The sequence below is a fragment of the Triticum urartu genome, chromosome 2 (assembly GCF_003073215.2).
Source record: "Triticum urartu cultivar G1812 chromosome 2, Tu2.1, whole genome shotgun sequence".
NCBI classification, from domain to species: domain Eukaryota; kingdom Viridiplantae; phylum Streptophyta; class Magnoliopsida; order Poales; family Poaceae; genus Triticum; species Triticum urartu.
The window spans coordinates 185,721,927-185,747,174 of record NC_053023.1 but is presented as its reverse complement, the minus strand read 5'-3'; the positions used below and the strand labels follow the sequence as shown (position 1 = coordinate 185,747,174).

Below are 25,248 nucleotides of genomic sequence, written 5' to 3'. Positions count from 1 at the left end.
TGTGCGATGGAAAGCGCCTGGAAAACCGAAATAAAATTTTGGGACAATCCGGCCCTGAATACAAACCCAGTCTGAAATAAAAGGGTGCATCATCGCCAGACACCTGGGCTCAATACCAAAAAGCAAACGCCCTCTACAGGGCACGGAACCGTACTGGAAGGATGGCTTAATGGACCCTGTAAAATTCATAGTGCAGAGGGTGCCACACCAACTCACAGCCTTAGAGCATGTTGGATACTCCGGCAGGTGGAAAAAATTGGCGAAGATCTTCTAATTCTAGAAGCCATAGAAAGCCACCCCAGAGACACCAGTATGGTATTAACAGTCTTCGAGACTTTCGCATCAAATAATATGCGAAAAAGAACACTCCGCAGCCTTGCCGAAGTCTACCAAGTAGCAACAATAAACCCATGGAGTGACACGGCTATTACTTTTAACGCGAGTGATGAACCTAAATTCCGAACAGCCCGAGCACCAGCCGCATTGGTCCTCACTCCAATAGTGGATGGCTTTCGTCTTACCAAGGTACTCATGGATGGCGGCAGCGGATTGAACCTCATTTACGAGGAAACCCTTCAAAAAATGGAAATATACTGGAACCGCATCGAGCGAAGCAGCACAACCTTTAGAGGAATAATCCCCAGTCAGGAAGCGAGCTGTACAGGAAAAATCACACTAGATGTGGTGTTCGGCACGCCGGATAATTACAGGTCTGAAGAGGTCACGTTCCAAGTGGCCCCATTCAGTAGCGGATATCACGCTCTGCTAGGGCGGGAAGCGTTTACAATCTTCCAAGCAATACCCCATTACGTGTACATGAAGCTCAAGATGCCCGGGCCTAACGGAATCATCACTCTCGCTAGTGATCCGGACATAGCACTCTGCGCCAAAAACAAGACAGCCGCACTAGCCCTCGAGGCGCTATCCGAAGCCCTAGCAGCTGAGGAACTGACTGCGCTGTGCTCCACGGTGAATAGGGATGATGTGATACTCGACAAAAGATCCAAGTCCACCTCCTTTAAACCGGCGGACGAAATAGTCAAATTCCAGGTCCATCCAACGGACCCCAATAAAACAGCTTCCATCGGGGCATAGTTAAACCTTGATGTAGACGCCGCACTGCGAGAGTTCCTACGAGAGAACTGGGACATTTTTGCCTAGCACCCTTCAGACATGCCAGGAATCCCACGCAGGCTGGCCGAACACAGCTTAAATATCCTAAAAGGATTCAAACCAGTCAAACAGGCTCTTCGGCGTTTTTCTGAACCTAGGAGACAGGCCATGGGAGAGGAACTAGCCAAGCTATTAGAGGCCGGATTCATCAAAGATATAAAACACCCGGACTGGCTAGCAAACCTGGTGATGGTACCAAAGAAGGACAAATCCTGGCGCCTGTGCGTTGATTTTAAAGACCTTAACAAGGCTTGCCCAAAGGATCCCTTCCCCCTCCCCCGCATCGATCAAATTATCGACGCTACCGCAGGACACGATTCGTTGTGTTTCCTCGACGCATACTCCGGCTACCATCAAATAAAGATGGCAGAGTCAGACCAAACCGCAACGGCATTCATCACACCATACGGCCCATTCTGCTTCAACACAATGCCCTTCGGGCTCAAAAACGCCGGCGCAACATATCAGCGCATGATTCAGACATGTCTGGCAAACCAGATCGGCAAAACAGTGGAGGCATACGTAGATGATGTGGTCGTTAAAACAAGACATCTCGAATCTCTAGTAGATGACTTGAGGCTAACATTCGATAACCTCCGAACATACGACATCAAGCTCAACCCGGAAAAATGCATTTTCGGCGTTCCAGCCGGAAAGCTCTTGGGCTTCATTGTATCCGGTAGAGGAATTGAAGCAAATCCAGCCAAGATCCGAGCTCTATTACAATTGGATATCCCGAAGGACCTCAAACAAATACAAAAATTAACCGGATGCGTGGCGGCCCTAAGCCGCTTTATCTCCCGCTTGGGAGAAAAGACCCTACCCCTTTACCGCCTCCTTCGGCGCACCGAACACTTCGAGTGGCCGGATGCAGCCACGGCCGGACTCGACGAAATAAAAGCCATCTTGGCAACAAACCCAGTCCTGGCCGCGCCAAACATTGGCGAACCAATGCTATTATACATTGCAGCAACCCATCAGGTCGTAAGCGCAGTGCTCGTCGTCGAACGAGGAACGGACGGACACAAATTCCCCCTTAAAAAGCCGGTCTACTATGTGTCCACTGTCCTTACCCCATGCAAGTCACGGTACCCGCATTATCAAAAGATTGCGTATGCGGTATTTATGGCATCCCGGAAGCTGCAACACTACTTTCAAGAGTGTTCAATAACAGTAGCCTCGGAAGTGCCACTTAACAACATTATAAACAACCGCGACGCGACAGGCCGGGTTGCAAAATGGGCCATTGAGCTCCTCCCGTTCGACATAACTTACAAGCCACGACGAGCTATCAAGTCGCAAGTTTTGGCCGACTTCGTCGCAGAATGGACGGAGGCCGAACTCCCTAAAGAGTACGACACATATTCAAACTGGGTCATGCACTTCGACGGCTCCAAAATGTTGGCCAGTCTAGGGGCGGGCGTCATTTTGACGTCCCCCACAGGAGACACAGTTCAACACATACTCTAGATAATGTACACAGACTCCAACAATGCAGCCGAATATGAGGCCCTTCTACATGGTCTCCGGATGGCAGTATCCATGGGCATCCAACACTTAGAGGTGCGCGGGGACTCGAACCTCACAATATCCCAAATAAATGGACACTTTGATGCCAAGGATCCAAAAATGGTAGCTTATCGCAACGCCGTCCTAGAAATGTCAGCTCGGTTCGAAGGGCTCGAATTTCACCATATAGCCTGGGAAAATAATCAGGCGGCAGATGTCCTGGCACGCATCGGCGCAAAACGCGATGTAGTCCCCCCCAACATCTTCTTGGAAAGGTTGTTCAAGCCATCCGTAGTATGGGAAGGGGAATCCGGAAATAACAGCCCGGACCCAACCGCACTGCCTGACACTGAACACTTTGACATAATTGGAGGCTTTGCCAATGAAATAACACCTTCAGCCCACGTAATAACGGCCGTCATCGCCCCGTGGACGGAACCATTCCTCGCCTACTTTACTAGCAGGAACTCCCCGAGGACCAAAATGAGGCACGCTGCATAGTGCGGCGATCTAAAGCCTATAAAGTCCATGAGGGAGAGCTTTATAAGAAAAGCACTACCGGAGTCCTTCAAAGGTGCATCTCCGAAGAGGAAGGGTGGAACCTCCTGGCTGAAATTCATGCCGGACTCGGCGGTCATCATGCTGCAGCTCGGTCCCTTGTAAGCAAGGCCTTCCGTACAGGCTTTTATTGGCCGACGGCCCGGGCAGACGCCTAGGACTTAGTCCAATGATGCGTCGGTTGCCAGCTTTTTGCAAACCAAAGCCATATGCCACCCACTGCCCTCCAAACTATCCCCATCACTTGGCCCTTCGCGATCTGGGGGCTTGACATGGTTGGACCCCTTAAAGGCGGAACCCACAAGAAAAAATACTTATTGGTCATGGTGGATAAGTTCACCAAATGGATAGAAGCCAAGCCTGTTAAGACGGCCGAATCCGGACCGGTGATAGACTTTATATCCGGGGTTGTACACCGTTACGGCGTCCCCCACGGCATCATAACGACACGAACTTTACGGCCGATGAGGTAAAACTCTGGTGCAAAAACATGGGCATCAAGCTCGATTATGCTTCTGTTTATCACCCACAAACTAACGGCCAGGTCGAACGTGCAAATGGTCTTATCATGAGCGGCATCAAACCCAGATTAGTGCGGTCCCTTAAGGAATCTAATACGCGTTGGGTAGAGGAGCTCGACTCCATACTCTGGGGGCCGCGGACCACACCGAACCGCACCACCGGATACACACCATTCTTCATGGTGTACGGCGCAGAGGCAGTTTTGCCCTGCGACATAATTCATGACTCACCTCGAGTGCGCATGTACGAAGAAAGAGAAGCCGAGCTCGATCGGCAGGATAGTTTGGATGCCTTGGAGGAAGAGTGTGACGTGGCAAAAGCCCATTCCGCATTCTATCAACAGCAGGCTCGAAGATATCAAAGCAGAGAAGTACGGGCCAAAAATTACAACGTTGGCGAATTAGTTCTACGCCTGCCGGACAAGAAAAAGGACAAACTCAAGCCCAAGTGGGAAGGTCCCTTCATAATTGACCAAGTCCTGACTGGCGGAGCGTACCACCTGCGAGATGCATCGGATAACCGACTCGAGCCGAACCCATGGAACGCAGCCCGTCTCCGAAGATTCTATGCCTAGCGCCGGACTCAGTGTTCGTCTCCTTCCTCTGTCCATTTTTTATATACTTTCTGTCTTACATTTCTCTCCTTCTCCCCTCCCTCTCTCTTATAGCCTTTAAAGGCTCATAAAGTGACGCGCTATCCGCGCTCATTAAACTTGGGGGTTTCTTTAAACAGAAGCTTATTTATACGGGCTTCATGCCCAACACATGTGTCACACTTCCGCATGTACCTTTTATTCACCATTATATGCATCGATATGACTTAAGTTTTGGCCAACCTGGATTACCTGACTCCTGTGCTTACCCCTATGTTCCCGATTGTTCGGTTAGGTGGTAAAGGGAGCACCTCTGCGATTGTTATTGCCGGGTCAGCCGGATGTGTACCTCAGACTGGGTGAAGCCGAAAGCTAGCGTTCTTAAGGGAATATTCGGTCGGTGAACTAAAGATGATCTTTTTTCACTTATTTATCTATACGCCCCAGATGTTTTTCCTGCGTCTCTTATTGCAGAATGGACATGCACTTTAGGGCATACCTCCCAGGGAAAGGAACCCCTAACAGAACTATTCTCCCTGGAAGATGTTTCTTACTAACCATGTAATATAACATAACTAGTTGGGCACTTGTCTGTTCAAGCACTAATGACCCCTACGCCTGGTCTCCATGCATACCCCGGTTCTTATATAACCGCGAGGGTATTCGGACACACTCCGGACCGTCAGGTCCCGAGGTTGAAGCGAAAAGGTCGGCCATGACAAACGATCTACAATCTGTCTAGAAGGCATTACACATGTCAATTAAAATTACATAGTCAATCTGACTGATTGTATTCCTCTGTAATACCATCTAATAGGCTGTCTAGTTTACAGTCCTGTTGGGAATACTTTGCGGCCAATTCTACTTGGCCGTATACTAAGCTCACAGGGATCTCGTTCCCATCGGGCCCCACGGATCCGACCTCGGCCATGTGGTTTGGGGCAGCCTTCGTGTACCGCGTCTTCACCATGGCCCAGGCCTCCCTGGCACCTTGACGGCAGGCCGACATCTTCCACAATTGGAAGCGCCGCCGCGCTCCCTTCAGCTTCTCTACAAGCTCTCCAAGGCCTTCGGGCATGGAGATGGATGGCCACAAGGCTTGGGCGACGCCTTGCATCACCTGCCGAACCCGCTCGTGCAGTTGTGAGAGCTCGGGAAGAAGGTCACCCGTAGAACCGGGCATTTCCTCTGCAGGACGACCTGTTAGCATACCTACAGACATTACTCTGTTAGTCGACTTCCTCGCCAAACTTTTTTTTTCAAAGTTCGTTTAAGCACTTACTAAATATTCCACGTCGAAGCCGCTGATTCTCCTTAACGGAGTCCAACAGCTGGGCACGAACATCCTTCAGTTCAACGCCCAGCTTGGTGTTGGCATCTTGGAGATCGTTCTTCTCCCGCCTCACCTTTGTCAGCACGCTCTCACCAGCCTTCAGCTGGCGTAGGAATTGTTGCTTTTCCGGATTTAATTGGGCGCCATCTACAATTTTATTTGTCAGATTTGCACCCACGCCGCACTTCGCAAAATACTTATCTTTCGAAGCGTATATTACCAGATGGGGTCTCCTTGAGCTCCCCTGCCGCGGCTAGTGCGGCCTCAAGTTGGGCTTTGCACTCTTCCAGCTCCTAGGATAGTAGGGTATTTTTTTCTGTAAGAACCTGCATAACAAATGATCCTTAAATCAGTTATTCTAACTGTTTCAAGTCTCGGGGGCTACTGGTACATATATAATTACCCAAATTTTCTTACCCGTATGTCTTTTACATATTGCTCTGTGGCTCTGGCTAGACCATTTTGAGTGGCACGGAGGTACGCATCTCCCGAATTGAAGGCATCCAATGCCTCTTGGGAGAAACAAGCGTCATGAAGAACTGTCCGGCGACGCTTGTGGTTCATGGCACTCTCCACCTCGGAGTTGGTGGCAGACAGCCTGTCCGCATCCTCTGTCGGAGGAGCGCCCGGTGCACGCCTTGTGTTCGCCTCCGCTTCCGGACCAGGCTTTGGAGCCTGGCTGGTGGAGGTGCGATTGGCACCCTCTCCGGATATAGTCCGGCGAGGTCTCTTCGTCCTGAAGAGAGCACGAGCATTAATATGCCTTGAAGGAATAACACCTGGGAATAAGATGGCGCACTATACCTTTGCGCCGGCGTCTCAGTCCGGACCGCACTTCTTTTCAGCCCGCGGGGCCTTGCCGCCCCTCGTTGGCTAGTTGCCACAGGCTCGGCCTCCCGTCTCAAGGACCTCCCCTGCAAAACACGGTTGTCATACGGCAATCGAAAACACGCGAGGATAGATCCCTTTTCAAAGTGCTGGGACTTCGGTCTCAGTTACCTGTGAGGCTGGGAGTAGCCCTGGGTAATCGGCCGTAATGGCCACCTAGGCGTTGTCCTTGCTCAATTGATGAAACACCCCATCAATCAGCTACACCGATGAGTCCGGATCCTCTTGAGAGGCCGGATCGAGGGACTGTCCCGGATCCTCGGGTTGTGGAGGAGGGTTGTTTATTTCTTTAACAGCCTGGCGCAGTTCCTGTGTTGAATTTGTTAGACTAAATATTTAACGATGGGAATGTAAAACGGATGGGCAACTAAAAGTGTCCACTTACCCAACTTGGGGGATTGTACATAGAAAATCCACCCTATGGGTTGACGCGGAGAAATTCCTCCTCTTCTCCCTTGTACAAAGCGGACAAGATCTTTATTAGAGCGGCAGCCGAATCCGGCCCCTTACGGCCATGGCGGGTGGTGTCGTCTTCCCTGTTGAAGTCCCACATGGGGTGGCCTCTATACTGAAGCGGCTGCACCCCTCGCATGATGCATGCGGCCATGACCCCGATCATGGTCAGGCCGGAATGAGCTAACAATCTTATCCGGCCCATCAGGTAAAGGACGTCTTTGTCACTTTCCCTCTGAGGGCTCCGTGGACGCCAGCTTAGGCGCTTCTTTAGGGGAGCACTGTCGAACTCAGGGAGGCCGATCCGTACTGGATCCGGCAGCAGGACGTCCTCTATATAAAACCATTCCGAAGGCCAGTCCTCGGACACCTTCTTTGGGGTTCCGGATAGATATCTGGTCCCGGCAATACGCCACACTTCGGCTCCGCCCACTTGATATATTGACCCCTTCTAAGAATGGGGCACAAGGCAGAATAGCCTTTTCCACAGTGCGAAATGAGCCTCGCAGCCCAAAAATGGCTCGCAAAGGGCTACGAAGCCCGCGATATGCAATATGGAGGCAGGCATGAGGTTGTGCAGCTGGAGGCCATAGAACTCCAGGAGCCCCCAGAGAAACGGATGAATTGGAAATCCGAGCCGTCTTATTAAGTAAGGGACAAGGCATACCCGCTCTCCTTTGGAGGGATTGGGGGCGCTGTCCGCTTGCTCTCCGCCATTATAGGTGGAAAGTCTGGCTCGAACCGGGACCATATAGGCCGGGGGGAGAAATCCCTTGGTCTGGAGCGTCACTAGCTCGCTATGCGGGATGGAGCATCTTTTCCAATATCCAGGCTGAGGGCTGGAAGGGCGAGAGGAGGAGCTGCGGCGGCCGGCCATGATAGAATGGACCTCTGTCGGATACGCTCTGATGAATACTCGCGTAGGGGAGAAGGTGTGGTTTGGATCTAAATCCTCGTCCCCTTAAATAGGAAGCTCATTCACACGGCTAGGGGTGTAAATGTAAAGACACCCTAACTTTTCGTATTCATTTGACACGTGGAAGACGACCATTATTGGGCATAGAAGCCAAGGAGCGCTACATTTACAAGAAACCGGACATTATTCAACAGGTACGCGGAATTTGGAGGAGAACCCGCCTTGCAATGCCGAAGACAATTTGCGCGCCGGACTCATCGTCAATGAAGCCTAGTTCGGGGGCTACTGAGGGAGTCCTGGATTAGGGGGTGTCCGGATAGCCGGACTATACCTTCGGCCGGACTCCTGGACTATGAAGATACAAGATTGAAGACTTCGTCCCGTGTCCGGAAGGGACTTTCCTTGGCGTGGAAGGCAAGCTTGGCGATACGGATATGTAGATCTCCTACCATTGTAACCGACTCTGTGTAACACTAGCCCTCTTCAGTGTCTATATAAACCGAAGGGTTTTAGTCCGTAGGACGAACAACAACCATACCATAGGCTAGCTTCTAGGGTTTAGCCTCCTTGATCTCGTGGTAGATCTACTCTTGTACTACCCATATCATCAATATTAATCAAGCAGGACGTAGGGTTTTACATCCATCGAGAGGGCCCGAACCTGGGTAAAACATCGTGTCCCCTACCTCCTGTTACCATCCGCCTTAGACGCACAGTTCAGGACCCCCTACCCGAGATCCGCCGGTTTTGACACCGACAACACTCATGACCCGCTTTTGTGCGGGAGAAGACAGCTGGCTGGCTCGCAGTAATAACATATCAAAAAACCATGGTACTTCGGATACCAAGGACGGCAATAGCAGGTCACGTCGCAACAAACATAAGCGCCACATTAACAGCGACAATACCGAGGATACGCCAGTCAATGCCGGATTCAAAGGCTCTAAACCCGGTCAGCGGAATAAGCCATTCAAAAGAAGCACTCCGGGCCCGTCCAGTTTGGACCGTATACTCGATCGCTCGTGTCAAATACACGGCACCCCCGACAAGCCAGCCAACCACACCAACAGGGATTGTTGGGTGTTCAAGCAGGCCGGCAAGTTAATTGCCGAAAACAAAGATAAGGGGCCACATAGCGATGACGAGGAGGAGCCCCGACAGCCAAATACCGGAGGACAGAAGAGGTTCCCCCCATAAGTGCGGACGGTGAACATGATATACGCAACCCACATCCCCAAGAGGGAGCGGAAGCGTGCGCTCAGGGACATATATGCGTTGGAGCCAATCGCCCCAAAGTTCAACCCATGGTCCTCCTGTCCGATCACCTTCGATCGCAGGGACCACCCCACTAGTATCCGTCATGGCGGATTCGCCGCACTGGTCCTAGACCCAATCATTGACGGATTTCACCTCACTCGAGTCCTTATGGATGGCGGCAGCAGCCTAAACCTGCTTTGTCAAGACACAGTGCACAAAATGGGTATAGACCCCTCAAGGATCAAACCCACAAAAACGACCTTTAAAGGCGTCATACCAGGTGTAGAGGCCCACTGCACAGGCTCAGTCACACTGGAAGTGGTCTTCGGATCCCCGGATAACTTCCGAAGCGAAGAGTTAATCTTTGATATAGTCCCGTTCCGCAGTGGCTATCATGCACTGCTTGGGCAAACCGCATTTGCGAGATTCAATGCGGTACCGCATTATGCATACCTCAAGCTCAAGATGCCAGGACCTCGGGGGTCATTACAGTTAATGGAAACACAGAGCGCTCTCTTTGAACGGAGGATCACACCGCGGCCCTCGCAGCGGAAGCGCAAAGCAGCCTCTTAAGGCAATCCACTATTTCGGCGTTTAAGGACCAGGACACCTTCAAGCGCGCCCGGAGTAATCGGCAACAGGACCGCCTGGCACGTTTCGAGCTCGCATAGCAATGTGGCCCCCACCCCGGTCCCAGCCAAACGGCGAAACCCGTGCCACGCATACATAATTACGCATTAAAAATAACATGGGCACAGGCGGGGAAGGGGGCACGACTACGGCACGCCCCAAGACGCGGCTTAAACCGCACTAGGGGCTTCGTGCTTTGTTATTTTTCTCTCTTGCAGGACATTAATCTCTGGAAACCTTGTCCGGCAGCATGATTGCCGAACACATGATGCAACAACCAAGGAGGCAGAAAAGCTACATCACACCACGGAACTCCCAGGTGGATTACGATAACGAGTGAAATACTTGCTTTAATATTATTCCTCAGCTTGCCCTTGGAGGGGACATAGTCCTACTTTTTGCTTATCGCACTACCTGTATCATTCTGCTTTAACGCACGTTTTTGAATAAACAATGCATTGCATTAAGGCTTTTATTGCATTCTTCTTATATATATATATATATATATATATGTTCATTCATGACATCAAGCACCCGTACACTCTGGTGCGGCCAATACGCTAGGGGCTTAAGCATACCCCATAATACAGCGTGAGAAGTCCGAACACTTTTGACAGTGCGGCACCCTGAACTTATAGCATTATATGCATCAGCTCCGAATCATGTCTTGGGTCAGTAGTTGGGTTTGCCCGGCTCCCATGTTTTGGTACCTTACGTTCCGCTATATCGGCTAAGGTAGCACTGGGAGAACTACTGCGATTGTGCCCCGGTTCTGCTGGGCTAAGCACCTCAGTAGACAAAGCTAAAACTGACTGTCATGATAAGGCGAGAGACTGGTCGCTGTTCGAGAGGTTTTTGAGTCCTTAAAGACTTATGTCACCCAGAGCGAGGAGTCGGCCCTGTCCGGCTTAAGGCATGTATCGCGCTCCGAGTTCGGCCTTCCGAATATAGGGGCTTCGCCGAAATTTAAAATTATAGAATTATATGGCTAAGTGAGAGTGATAACGCATCATAGTCCGATTGCCTTGTTCGTTGTGCTGAGCACCTCCCTCGAAGGACCCAAAAATGGGAACATGAGTGCTCAGGTTTATCCCGAACACCCCAGCACTCGGGGCATGGGGGCAGAAGTCGACGACTAGCCATCTCTCAGATTTGATGAACAGCCGAACAGAAGGTAATATTTTAAATTCAAACAAGCGTTGCATAGCGCATATGAACAAGTTTTTATAAATACAGGATTACACGAGCAAGTTTACTCAAATATTATATCTTTCGTACACTCGTCCGCTATGAGACGTGCACCCTTCAGGACACCCTCATACTACATCTCGGGGTGGCGATGCTCCTTGCCCTCCGGCGGCCCTTCCTTAATCAGCTTCACGGCATCCAGCTTGGCCCATTGCACCTTCACACGGGCGAAGGCCCGGCGTGCACCTTCGATGCAGACGGACCGCTTGATGACTTCCAGCCGTGGGCAGGCATCGACAAGCCGCCTCACCAGGCCGAAGTAGCTGTTGGGAAGTGCGTCGCCAGGCCACATCTGGACTATAAAGTCCTTCATGGCCTGTTCGGCCGCCTTGTGCAGCTCGACCAGCTTCTTCAGCTAGTCGCTCAAAGGCATCGGGTGTTCGGTACTAGTATACTGAGACCAGAATAGCTTCTCCGTTGAGCTTCCCTCCTCGCCCTGGTAAAACTGTGCGGCATCCGACACGCTGCGGGGCAAATCTGTGAATGCTCCTGGAGAGCTCCGGATTCGGGTAAGTAACAGGTAATTTACTTTCACATGCTTGCTTTGCATATAGAATGCCTTACCCACCGCTATCTTCTTCATCGCATCAATCTCCTCGGGGGCCTTTTGGGCTACGGCCTCGGCATTCTTTGAGCTCTCAAGGGCCGCGGCAAGCTCGGACTCTCGCGTCTTCAAGTCAAGCTCCAACGCCTCGTGCTTCGTCATGAGAGCGTGGAGCTCTTGCTGCACCTCGCCACCCGTGACTCATTCCTTTCCCGCTCGATGCGCTCCTTGGCCGCTTTGTTTTCGGCCTCAGGTAGCGCTTGCTTCAGGGTCGCCACCTCGGTCACGGCCCCTGGCAAATTTACGATGATCCTGTCATTTTGCAATCGCATTCTCTTTATACATATCCATAGACTAGGTATTACTTACCTTTGTTCTCCTCGAGCTGCCTCTTGGCAAGGCCGAGCTCGTCCTTGGACCCTTTAAGGTCCCGCTTCAGTGCGACAACCTCCGCAGTTAGTGCGGCAGAGGCCAGCAGCGAAGCCTGCATATGCATATTGACATACTTATATTAGACTCCTGCAATATTGTTTGATCCTCCATTCGGCTTTTCGTTGTGAACACCGAACAGAGCATTAGGGGCTACTGTCTATGCGGTAATATTTTTCCCCATATTTCAAAAACTTACCTCAAAGCCTGTTAGAAGGCCGGCATAGGCTTCAGTCAGTCCACTCTTGGCGGACTGAACCTTCTGGACCACCGCACTCATAATAGTGCGGTGCTCTTCATCGATGGAAGCGCTGCGAAGCGCTCCCAGTAGATTGTCCAGTGCCTCTGGATGGACAGAGGTCACCGGCACAGGCGTCTTGCCCCTTTTGGAAGGAGGCCGCCTGCCCGAGTCTGGAACCACTGGGGGTTCCGGCACGGTGTTCGGCTGAGGGCCGAACTCGGAGCCCTTGGGAACCTTGCTCCCTTTGCTCCCGGAGTTCGGAAGGTCGCCTTGAGGCGCCTCCGGGACTTTTTCCTCTCGATCCGGTGCGTCTTGAGACAATAGCTCGGTGTTGGCCGTAGGGCAAGGGGAGGTGGCGGTCGGAAGTGTATCACTATCCATATCCGACGAGCCCAGGGAGCCGTCCGACGATACGTCGATGGGGGCTCGTGGCGGTCTGCATAGTCATAATTCGGCGTTAGGAGAGGCAGTGCGACAAAGGTATGCTATGAGTTACTCTAGCATCTGAATACTTATGACTTCACCAGGGGCTTGTCCCTGAGCAGCCACTCATCTTCGCCTTCAGCGGCGGTGGTGGAGTAGTCTGGAAGGAGAGTCCTTCCCTTCTCGGACCCTTCGGCCCCCCTGGTTGGGGCGGCCTTCCTTTTCTTGTCTCCCCCGACTGGAGGGGGAGCATCTTCATCTTCCTCCTCGTCTTCAGGGGAGGAGTGTGTCGCGGAGTTATCGGACGATGAGTCCGATAACACCTGGCGTCGGGAACTCTTTCGGGTTCCCTTGGCCTTCTTGGTCTTCTCCGACACCTTGTAAGGAGCCGGAGTCAGCATCCCCGTCAGGAGAGCATCCACAGTGTCTTCGGGCAAAGGGGCCGGACAGTTAATCTGCCCCGACGTCTCCACCCAGTCCTGTCAAAGGCATGGAGCTCAGACCCCGCACATGGTTAAGCTAGGGGAAATAAATATCCTACCGGATGTATAGAACTCACCGAATGCACTTGGCGCTTCGCGCTTAGCCCGCGGTCCTTGGTGAGGGAGGGAGGGACCTCGGTGCCCTTGAACAACACCTTCCAGACGTCCTTGTGCGTCGTGTCGAAGAGCTCGCTCAAAGTCTGGTGCTGGGCCGGGTCGAACTCCCACAAGTCAAAGTCCCGTTGTTGGCACGGGAGGATCCGGCGGATGAGCATGACCTGGACTATGTTGACAAGCTTGACCTTCTTACCAGCCATATTCCGGATACATTTCTGGAGTCCGTCCAGCTCTATCGACGAACCCTAGGACAGGCCCTTCTCTTTCCAGGAGGTGAGCCGCATGGGGATTCCGGATCGAAACTTGGGGGTAGCCACCCATTTGGCGTCGTGCGGCTCGGTGATGTAGAACCACGCCGATTGCCACCCCTTTATGGTCTCCACGAAGGAGCCTTCGAGCCATATAACATTGGGCATCTTGCCCATCATGGCTCCGCCGCATTCTACTTTTTGGCCTCCCACCACCTTCGGCTTGATATTGAAGGTCTTTAACCACAAGCCGAAGTGGGGCCGGATGCGGAGGAAAGCCTCACACACGATGATGAACACCGAAATGTTGAGGATGAAGTTTGGAGCCAGATCATGGAAGTCCAGCCCGTAGTAGAACATGAGACCATGGACGAATGGATGGAGGGGAAACTCCAGTCCACGGAGGAAGTGGTGGAGGAAGACTACCCTCTCGTGAGGTTCAGGGGTAGGAATGATCTGCCCCGCGGCGGGCAGCCGATGCGCGATGTTCGCGGCTAAGTATCCGGCTCTGCGCAACTTCTTGATGTGTCCCTCCATATCGGAGGAAACCATCCATTTGCCTCCCGCTCCGGACATGATTGGAGAAGGTTGAGGGGAAGGATGTGGACTTGGGCATTGGAGCTCGAGTGCGCAAGAATGGATGAGCAAGGAGGAAGAAGGCGAGGGTAGAAAAGGTGAGACCTTGTCCCTTTATAAGGGCGGACTAAACTATGCACCTCCACTAGCCTGGTAAAACTCGCTTATCCACCAAGAGCCGTAATTGATGGCGCAGTTGGGTTACCCACGTCCGTATTAATGAGAATCCCGTAATAAGTGGAACACGATCTCTGCTTTGACAAGACGTGTCAAGAAACTGCCTCGCGTTATGTGCGGGGCTAGTTAAAGAAAAACGGTTCGAATAATCGCCGAGCCATGGCATGATGTCATGTTGCCTAAACGTGTCAGCAGATTAGATTTGTGGAAATATTATTCTCTCTACGGTGGTATGTGGAACTTATTTTGCAGGGTCAGACACTATCCTTTATTTGAACTCTTCTGTGGTATATCCGGAGGAGGAACCCGCCTTGCAATGCCGAAGACAACACTGCGCGCCGGACTCGTCGTCATTGAAGCTTGGTTCAGAGGCTACTGAGGGAGTCCTGGATTAGGGGGTCTCCGGACAGCCGGACTATATCCTTTGGCCGAACTGTTGGACTATGAAGATACAAGATTGAAGACTTTGTCAAGTGTCTGGATGGGACTCTACTTGGCGTGGAAGGCAAGCTAGGAAATACGAATATGTATATCTCCTCCTTTGTAACCGACCTTGCGTAACCCTAGCCCCCTCCGGTGTCTATATAAACCGGAGGGTTTAGTCCGTAGGACAATAGACAATCATACCATAGGCTAGCTTCTAGGGTTTAGCCTCTCCGATCTCGTGGTAGATCAACTCTTGTAATACCCATATCATCAAGAATAAATCAAGCAAGACGTAGGGTTTTACCTCCATCAAGAGGGCCCGAACCTGGGTAAAACATCGTGTCCCCTGCCTCCTGTTACCATCCGCCTTAGACGCACAGTTCGGGACCCCCTACCCGAGATCCGCCGGTTTTGACACCGACAGCCGCCATGAAGGAGCATATGATTAATGAGTTCAAGGACTACATCACACGTTTTTATCTGGACTAAACTTCTTACGAAGGAGGAAGGAATAATGTTGGGTTTACACACTTGACCATACCAACCCATTTGGATGGCAATACTTGTAATAACCTATTTTGAACTTGAAGTTGTATGAGAGGTTAAAGGATGTAATAAGGAATCTATTCGAAAGAAGAATGCAACTTTGGCAGATAAAAGTTCTGCTATTTCTCGCACGCAAGTTTAATACAACCTGTGTAGGATTAATGCCACCCAAATACATTTTATTAGATTTGCAGGTGAAGACCTCTTAAGGAGGAGTGAGAAGGACTGAGTGTCAATACACGCGATTCACCTGTCTACATATGAGGTAATGATTTGAGTACGGGATGGATTGGCCCCCATACCGGAGACTCTTATTATATACCTCCGTATGTTTGATTGGTAAATTAGAGAGCGATGAGAACCTAGTTGAGTGTCGATACGACAAGCCCAAACCATAGAGTGGAAGGACGTATTACCCATATAGATAGGCAAATGTGCCTAACTTAGATTCGACGTGAGCAAAAAAACATGAAGATCTTCAAGGAGTTCCATTGGAAGATAATTCATTGACCCCCATGAGAGTTTCAATAGGTAGTTTTGGAAATTATGGACTTTGAATGAAGACTTATTCTTTTGAGCCAAGGCTCAGTTCTAGCCGAGAGGAGCTTGATTGAAATCATCATGCAATAAAGAAATTCTGGAAATCGCTAGAAGTTTGTTCTTAAGGGTGGTAGCTCCCGAACACCCTCGAAGGACAATTCGGTCATACGACAAATCACCAGAGACTCCAGAATGGTGCAAAAAGACTTAGACATAAGCATGCTGAAGAACTGGAGTACAAGGAATTATATAAAGAGAAGACATTCCCTCAAGACGGGAAGCAAATGGATAGAATGCAATCATATAGATGCTATGACTAAACTATGGGGCAAGAGAACCAAACCCTAACCTACTTCTTGCTAGCCTTTGCAAATCTCAAGGACGAGATTTCTTTTAAGGGTGGTCGTTTGTAACATCCCAAAATTTTCCAAATTTTGGAATGTTAATAATAGGATAATAATGATTGAATTGCTCTGATTTTCGTAGGGAATTAAAACTTTTTGAGTCCTTGTTTAAACTTTCTTTTTCAAACCATGTTAAAAATTGGATAACATTTTTTGTCCAATAAAAAATATGGTTGGGAAAGTTTATTCAAGAATTCAACGGGCATTCAATTCTTTCAGAATATTTTCAAACCACATTCAAATATATGAGTGAGAATAAAATGACTTTCTCAAATGTGGTGGATTAATATTCCATTTGGGGTTCTTTGAATTTTTGAGTTTCATTGGAATTGGATCTTATATGGAATTTTAATGCCATTTAAATATTTCTAAATTATTCAAATACAATTTAATGAGAGTAGATAATGTGACTTCTCCAAAAATATATCTGGAAATATCTAATATGACACAATTATTGTTTTTGCATTTATTTGTTGTGAGTTAATTTCTTAAAACAAAACTATATAAGTTTTGTCGCCAAAAAAATAGTTTTAATAAAATAAATGTGTCCATAGAGCATTAAACTAAATATATGAATAATAAAAATTATTTCTGCATAAAGCTATTTGTACCTGAGTACAAGTGTTATTCTTGTGGGTATGAACATTTTTTTGTCTAAAGATATTTATTTAAAAAAACATGCAGCCAAGGCCCACGAAGGTCCAGCGTCCCCACGACCCAACTGGGTCATCTTCTTCCTTGTACGTTTCATGGCAGGAGCCAAGAGAACACACGCATCACACCCCATCCAGCGTCCCACCCCCTCCCCTTCCTATCCCTCGCCCCAAAACTCATCTGAACGGATCCCCCACTCCGCTCTAACTCTTTCTCTTCCGTTACACGCACTAAACCGCGCCCTAATGGCCACCTAGAGCAGCTGTAATGTTCGCCATTAACATCATAATGTCGACGGACGCCCCGCTCGTCTCTGACCTCCCCTGCATCCTGTAGAAGGCCCCATCCCCTCACAACTCTCTTCTTATCCAAAGCCATCTACTGCCTTAGCTCTATCCCCACCTCATCAGTCACAATTGCTCACTGAAGTTCGGCAATAACATCAAAGTCTAACGAGGATTCCATCGCGACCGAGGTACCCCAAACCCCAAATCCTCCACCTCCCTCTTCCACCTGTTGATGCACATCTCTGTGACCCATTTCCCTCTTGACTTAGCAGCAGGAGTGCGAGAACCGAGGCTCGCCGCCGCCGTGCAAAAATTCGGCCACTTCTGTCCAGTGAAGCAGAAAGCTCCCGAGACCCTTATGGAGTCCATTGAATTCTCCGTCACCATCTTCCCACTGTTCGCCACTCCATCGACTCCGGTTCGTCGAATACGCGCCGCGCCACCCTACTCCGGCGAACCCTCACGGTGAGCACCCAGCCATTCCTTCAAAACGTGTTCTTAGTTGAAGGGGTATCCACCAACCAGAGCATGACACATGGCAGAATAGTTTGATCCCATCATACATTTTCAGTAAAATATCCAAACTTCAAAAAATCATATCTCTTCAACCGCTTACCAAATTTGACAAATAATACATCCTAGATTGCTGAGAACATCTAGTTTATTATAAAAATATAAAATTTCACTTTTGAGCAATCTAGAATTTAGTTTTTATTTAAATGGTAACTTGAATATTTTTCCATATCTTTTAATCTATAATTCATATCAAAAATCTTATTATATAAAAATTGATCATTAGAACCATACCTATCTTTTAGGACCCATGACTTAATTTTTCAACCATGCTTAGTTCATGTTTTAGCCTCTACACCATAGAATCACTTTCTTTACTCATAATTTAACATCTTTGACCAATTAAATTTTATGCTTAGATAAAATCTCTTAGATTGATCCCTAGAAAACTTCTCTGGTCATATGTTACTATCACAAAAATTTGGAGTTAGTAAATTATTAGTTTCAGTTCCCTAAACTTATATAACCTTCAATTTCCATAGTCGACCACAAGTCTAATTTATGGAAATTTGGTTAACAAAACTTGTCTCTCAATCATTCTATATATTGACATCGTGATCTTCACTTGAACCAATTTGATCCAACCCTAGGATATGACTATGTCAAGTCTCCTTCAAGACCAAACTAGGTCCTATCTCAAACAATAGCCACCTCATGATAATCATCCTAAGAATGTATTTGTATTGTTAATTTGAATATTTTATTTGGATCTTCATTTGGATTTTGTTGTGTGTTGAAGTATTTTTGTTTTATCGTTAGATATATCATAACGAGAAGGAGAGACAACTCAGAGTAGAATAGTTCCTCTTCGAGAACTCAGGCAAGTTGCAACTTGATCATTCTTTGTCCTATGCTTTTGTAATATGCATGATCTCTTTAAAATTTACTAGTATGCATGTTTTACTAAAAAAAATTGCAAAGTAATATTGCTAGCTAAAGCCCTAGGAACTTGTAGCTATGCTTAACCATGCTTACAAAGAAAAGGGTTCGGAATAAAACAAGTTTTAAATGTTTAAACTTGCCCTCTTTTGGGGCAACGTTTTGTGAAAACTTTTGAAAAATAAAACTATATACTATTTTACTTCTACTCCCTGAGCGGAATGGTATTGACGGGAGCATCTACAAGTGATTGTGCCCATCGGGGTCTTGCAGTGAAAGAGCCCAACTGAGGTCTTGCACACATGATTTTGGTGGGGACTGAGATCTTCCAAGTACAGTTTGATGTAGCTTCCAGTACAGCCACATGCTACTATGGGCTCTGGGTTAGCTTAGTACTAATGGGAAACCCTACCCCAGGACAGCCATCGAAGAGAGGCCTTTGTGCCGAAGTTGCGGGCGGCTTGGTGGTATAGGGGGCTCTTACGGAAAGGCTTCATCACAATCTCCTCCTAGTGGTGCACCCAAGTGTGTAATGATAAACGGGGTTGGTTGTGTCATGTGGGAACGTGTACGACCTCTACAGAGGGTTAAACCTAATCAATTAGCCGTGCGCCCGGTTACGGGCAATTTTAAGCAACTAAAGACTTGGACTGAAGAAGAATCTCCCCTCTCTTTTCTAAAAGTTGGTGTTAAGGGTTAAAGTTGAGGAATGAGCACAATGAATGTGTTTCACTTCAACCTTATGTATGTTTTAAACTAATTTGGAGAATGAACACTCGTGCGTATATCCAAGTGTCTCACTCCTACCTTTTATACTAAAAACTTTTTTTTTCAAAAAAAAGTTTATAAAATTTAGTATAGGAGAAAATTAGCATTATGCAAAGGAAACCTCCACCAGTACTTACCATGCATATATATTCCGCTAAACATTCTTTTGCAACTTGCGAGTAGATTCCACGTACTCATCTGCACCTGTCATGTGCAGATCTTGAAAGATTAAGAGACGATAGGGTTGTGGTCTACACTCAGCGAGTCCAGTGGCGTTGATGGAGCTCTAACTTAGCGACTACGTATAATTTCGTAACCGGGGACCCGGATTTGGTAAAATCCAAGTCTCTATGCTTACTGTGCTATCCCTGGATTATAGCTAGCACACACAGTAACAAAAATGAATATCAGTAAGACGTACATCATTCTACTACAACGATAGATCGATATATATATATATATAAATCATACCTTATGCACAACTCAAGCTGGAAAATAATACAGCGGAATTATACGTAGTCGCTAAGTTAGGCTCCATCAAGCCACTGGGCTCATTGAGTGTAGACCATAACCCTATCGTCTCTTAATCTGTCGAGATCTGCACATGACAGGTGCAGATGAGTATGTGGAATGTACTCGCTGCAAAGGAGAGTATAACAGATTATATATGTAGGGTAAATATTGGTGGAGGGTTCCTTTGCATAAAGCCAATTTTCTACTATACTAAATTTTGTAAACTTTGTTTGAAATAGAAATAGTTTTTTTAGTATAAAAGATAGGAGTGAGACACGGATACACGCACCTTGGATACACGCACCAGTACTCATTCTCCAAAATAGTTTTTTAATATATACATAAGGTTGAAGTAAAACACATTCACTGTGCTCATTCCTCAACTTTAACCCTTAACAAAATAGACTTTTAGAAAATAAAGGGGAGATTCTTCTTCGGTCCAAGTCTTCAGTTGCTCAAAATTGCCCATAACCGGGGGGGCTAATCGATTAGGTAAAATCCTCTGCATAGGTCGTACACGTTCCCCACATGACACAACCAACCCCGTTCATCGTTACACACTTGGGTGTACGACTAGGAGGAGACTGCGACGAAGCCTTTTCGTAATAGCCCCCTATACCTGACCAAGCCGCCCGCAACTTAGGCAATGAAAGCCCTCTCCGATGGCGGTCCTGAGGTAAGGGTTTCCCGTTAGTACTAATCTAAGCCAGAGCCCATAGTAGCATGTGGCTGTACTGGAAGTTACATCAAACTATACTTGGAAGATCTCATTCCCCTGGACGGCAATCCCCACCAAAAACCTGTGTGCAAGACCCCAGTCGGGCGCATTGAAAGTGCAAATATCCCTAGGTGGTTTTGGTAATTCCTAACAACATATAGCTCATTGAGCTAATGCTACTTCAAGATTAATATCCCAGGAAATCTCAATGATTGGCATGGCATGGATGAGAAAAGTGGACCCCTCAAAATGCTACGGACAAAGGATTGGCTCAAGCTCCAAGCTAAAAATTCTACATTTTCTATTTTAGTGATCCAAGATCACATTGAGGAAAAGCCAATACTATCAAGGAGCGATGAGGTGTTGCTTACTGAGGCTCTTGCTCAAAATGCTTAGTGATATGCTCCAAAACACTGAACTACTTTCTCACATCCATATATGACCTAAACCAAAAGTCAAACTCAGCCCCACCGATTCTTTCTATCCGGCGCCATCAAGTTTCAAATGTCATAGCCACTGCCACAAACCCTAGGCAAACCGGTCCCACCGATAGGGATCTCGGTCTCACCGAGATGGGATTGTAATCTCCCTGTTTCCCTTTTTAACATTTCGGTCACCCGAGATGAGCGATCGGTCCCACCGAGATTGCAACGTAAACTCTCTGTTTTCCCTTCGTAACGTTTCGGTCTCACCGAAATGAGCGATTGGTCCCACCGAGTTTACCTGACCAACTCTCTGGTTAGCTTATTACCAAAATCGGTCTCACCGACTTTGTGTAATCGGTCTCACCGAGATTACGTTAATGCCCTAACCCTAATCATATCGGTCCTACCGAGTTGCATGTCGGTCCCACCGAAAACACTAACGTCACTAGCTTTGCTAAATAGGTCCGACCGAGTTTAACCATTCAGTCCCACCGAGTTTGGAAAGTTATGTGTAACGGATAGATTTGGTGTGGTGGCTATAAATACCCCCTCACCTCCTCTTCATTCGTTGAGAGAGCCATCAGAACAAACCTACACTTCCAACCTATATTTTCTGAGAGAGAACCACCTACACTTGTGTTGAGACCAAGATATTCCATTCCTACCATATGAATCTTGATCTCTAGCCTTCCCCAAGTTGCTTTCCACTCAAATCTTCTTTCCACCAAATCCATATCCTGTGAGAGAGAGTTGAGTGTTGGGGAGACTATCATTTGAAGCACAAGAGCAAGGAGTTCATCATCAACACACCATTTGTTACTTCTTGGTGTATACGATAATGCCTAAAGCTGCAATGGAAGAAGAAGATGATTCTGTTGTCTTGAGAAAATTGAAGCCAAAAATTCCAGATCACAACGATGCTCATCCAGTAGCTGAGAACATGAAGATAATGAAGGATTCATGATTGAGGGTATGGAGAGAGTCAGATCCATATGCCACCAGGAGAAGGACTGTTGTGGACTACAGGTTCCATACAAAGGAACATCAGGACTTCTATGAGACCATCTTGCTTGACAAGAAGCCAATAGTGTGTGACATGAGATGGGTTGATTGGAAATTCATTGAGGAAAATGAGGATCACTTCCCTGGTGTATACGACAGCTTCAAGGCTTGTGGAGTGGATGAGTTTGTGGCTCAGAAGCTCACAAAATGGAATGATGAGCTCATCATGCAGTTCTACTCCACATCTCACTTCTACCCAGATGGAAGGATTGTCTGGATGTCTGAAGGTACTAGGTACCAGTCCACAGTTGCAGAATGGGCTAAGTTGATCAATGCCCAAGAAGAGAGTGAAGATGACTTGGATGTCTATGCCAAGAAGAAGAAGGATCACAACACGATGGCACACATGTACAAGGAGATCCCAGATGCTGCTCTTGAAACACACAGTTTGGATCTGTACATTACCTTCTGTTAGGCTTGCCAACTATCAACTGGATCCTCAGGCACACTCTCTTGCCAAAGTCAGGTGATCACAAGATGATCAGAGGCCATGCAATTAACTTGCTTCACATCTTTGATGTCCCACAGAAGTTCAAAGTCATGACCCTAATAGTGGAAACCATAAAGAGGACAGTTGCAGATCAGAAGAGGAGTTGTGGGTATGCCCCATAGATCCAGGAGCTGATGAACTCCAAGATGGGCATTGGCACATATCTGCTGGACAAGGAGCACCTGCCCATCTACCCAGACTTTGAGGACAACACTATGGTGATGGATGAAAATGAACCATCTTCTGTGCATGCACAAGCCAAGAAGGAGAAGGCAAAGGCTGAAAAGGCTGCAAGGATGCCAACTACTAAAGAAACATCTCAGTACCTTCTGAAGAGCAAGCAAGATCAGCTTGGCTACTTGATTTCCTCCACTCCGAGGATTGAGAAGGGACTGGCCACCCTGACTCAAAACCAGGAGAGCTTGGAGAGGATCGTGGATCAGAAGTTCTATGACTTAGATGTGAAGGTCACTGAGATCCAGTCAGTCGTCGAGAAACTTCAGGATGAAGTGGAGGAGAAGAAGGCCAAGACAACCACTGATGCTTTTGCTAGAGTGCCCAAAGGTCAGAGGTCTGCTGCAGTGCCTATTCCAGACACCAGAGCTACTTCATCTGCACCAGCTACAGCTTCAGTGCCACCGGCTCTAGCACCTACTCCACCAGCTCCATCTACATCGACTGATGCTTTCGTTCTTGGAGCTCTGTCTACACCACAACCTGAAGACCAAGCCTGAGAGTCGATTTAGCACTATGCATTTTTATGAACTTTTTGGTAACTTGTTGCCAAAAGGAGAGAAAATGTATAGATCATAGGCTTCGAGAGAGAGCGTTACTTTTTATTCTCTCTTTTTGTTTGGTGGTTAAACTTCGTTTATTTGCTTGGTTGAGATACTTTATACTTTGTGCTTGCTTAGATGATCATGTGTTTGATCATATGCTACCTTAATGCTTGTTGGATGACATTATCCTTTTGTGTGATCATTCACTTTGCTTGGTGATGAGTGCATGTACTTTAATTATTATCATTTTGAGCGCTCCACCAAGATGTATGTGACATGGAAGAGTAATGTAACGCCCCGTATGTAACTTGCCATATTTGTATTCCAACTCTTGCCATTTTCGGCTCTAAGTTATGATATTCCCTCGTGGTTGGGTTTTGTCTTAGTTTTGCATTTTTTCCATGCCATGCATCTCATGTCATGTCATCATGTGCATCGCATTTGCATACGTGTTCGTCTCATGCATCCCAGCATTTTCCCCGTTTTCCGTTTTGCATTCCGGCACTCCTATGTCCTCCGGCGCCCCTTTTGTCTCTTTTCATGTGCGGGTGTTAAACGTTCTCGGATTGGACCGAGATTTTTCAAGAGGCCTTGGTACACTATCGGTAGACTGCCTGTCAAGTTTCGTGTCATTTGGAGTTCGTTTGATACCCCAACGGTTAACCGGGGAACCGTAAAGGCCTCGTGTGTGTTGCAGCCCAACACCCCTTCTAAGTGGCCCAAAACCCATCCAAACCCCCTCCATCCTCTCGGCCGTTCGATCACGATCACGTGGCCGAAAACCGCACCTCATTTGGACTCTCCTAGCTCCCTCTACCTATAAATATGTGTCTCCCTCCGAATTTTTCGCGAGTACAAACCCTACCCTAACCTTCCCCGCCGCCGCCGGACATTTCACCCCGCGCCGCCGGATGTGTCCGCCTTCGCCACCCGCACCTATCGCACACCGCCACGTGGCACCCCCGCGCCGTCCCCGCCGCTGGCCCGCCCGGCCCGGCTCGGCCCCCCGAGCCCGCGAGCTCCTCCGCCGCCCGCACCTCGCCCGCGCGCCCCGTCGCTGACCGCCGCCTCTGCGCCCGCCACTGTCGCCGCCGACTGCCTTCGCCGCCGCCTCGCTGCCATCCTCCGCCCCACCGCCCGACGTCCCTCGCCGCTACCCGCAGAACCGCGCCGCCCCACTGCCTTCCGTCACCTCGCCGCGGATCCGGTCGAGCCGGACCGGCTCCGGCGCCCTCGAGCCCGGCCGTCACCTCTCCCTTGTCTCCGGCCGTCGTCCGGCGTCGTGTCCGGCGAGATCCGCCGCCGCCTCGTTTTGCTTGCCCGGGTCAACCCTAGATCTGGAGGTGGTTTTTCTTCCAAGTCCCCGGATCTGTAACTTTTTCAAGCCATGTTCATCGCATCATAACTTCATCGCCGTTGCTCCGTTTTGCGTCCATGAGATATCAAATTGTTCGCCTGGATGTCCTCTTAATTTTGTTCCAGTGCACCATGCTTATTTGAGTCCATCTTGATGCCTAAAATACTGTTGCAAGAGTGCTATAAAATGTTAGTTTCTGTTTCTTATCAGTTTTTGAGCATTTGTCATTTTTGCCATGTTTATTGTGTGCCTCCTATGAACTTGAGCCCTACATGTGTTTTGGGCTATGCCATGCCATCTTTAAAGGGGTGTATGTCATGTATTTTTGTGATCAATGTGGTGACTAGCACAAGCATGCAAAGTAGCTCTCATGATGTTGCTGATTTCAGGGACTTAGAATTCTTCTAAGTCATTTCCCTGATGTTATTTTTATGCCATGTATTCATGTTGCTACAGAGTGATCCATGCCTCTTTTGAGCATGTTCAGTAAGGATGATTTTGAGATATTGTT

The 25,248-nt window shown here is 48.3% G+C and overlaps 1 pseudogene; it reads right to left on the bottom strand.

The window, feature by feature from the left end:
- Nucleotides 1–19,547: 19,547 nt before the first annotated feature.
- The window catches only part of LOC125535664, a 155,382-nt pseudogene continuing 149,681 nt past the window's right edge, over nt 19,548–25,248 (bottom strand).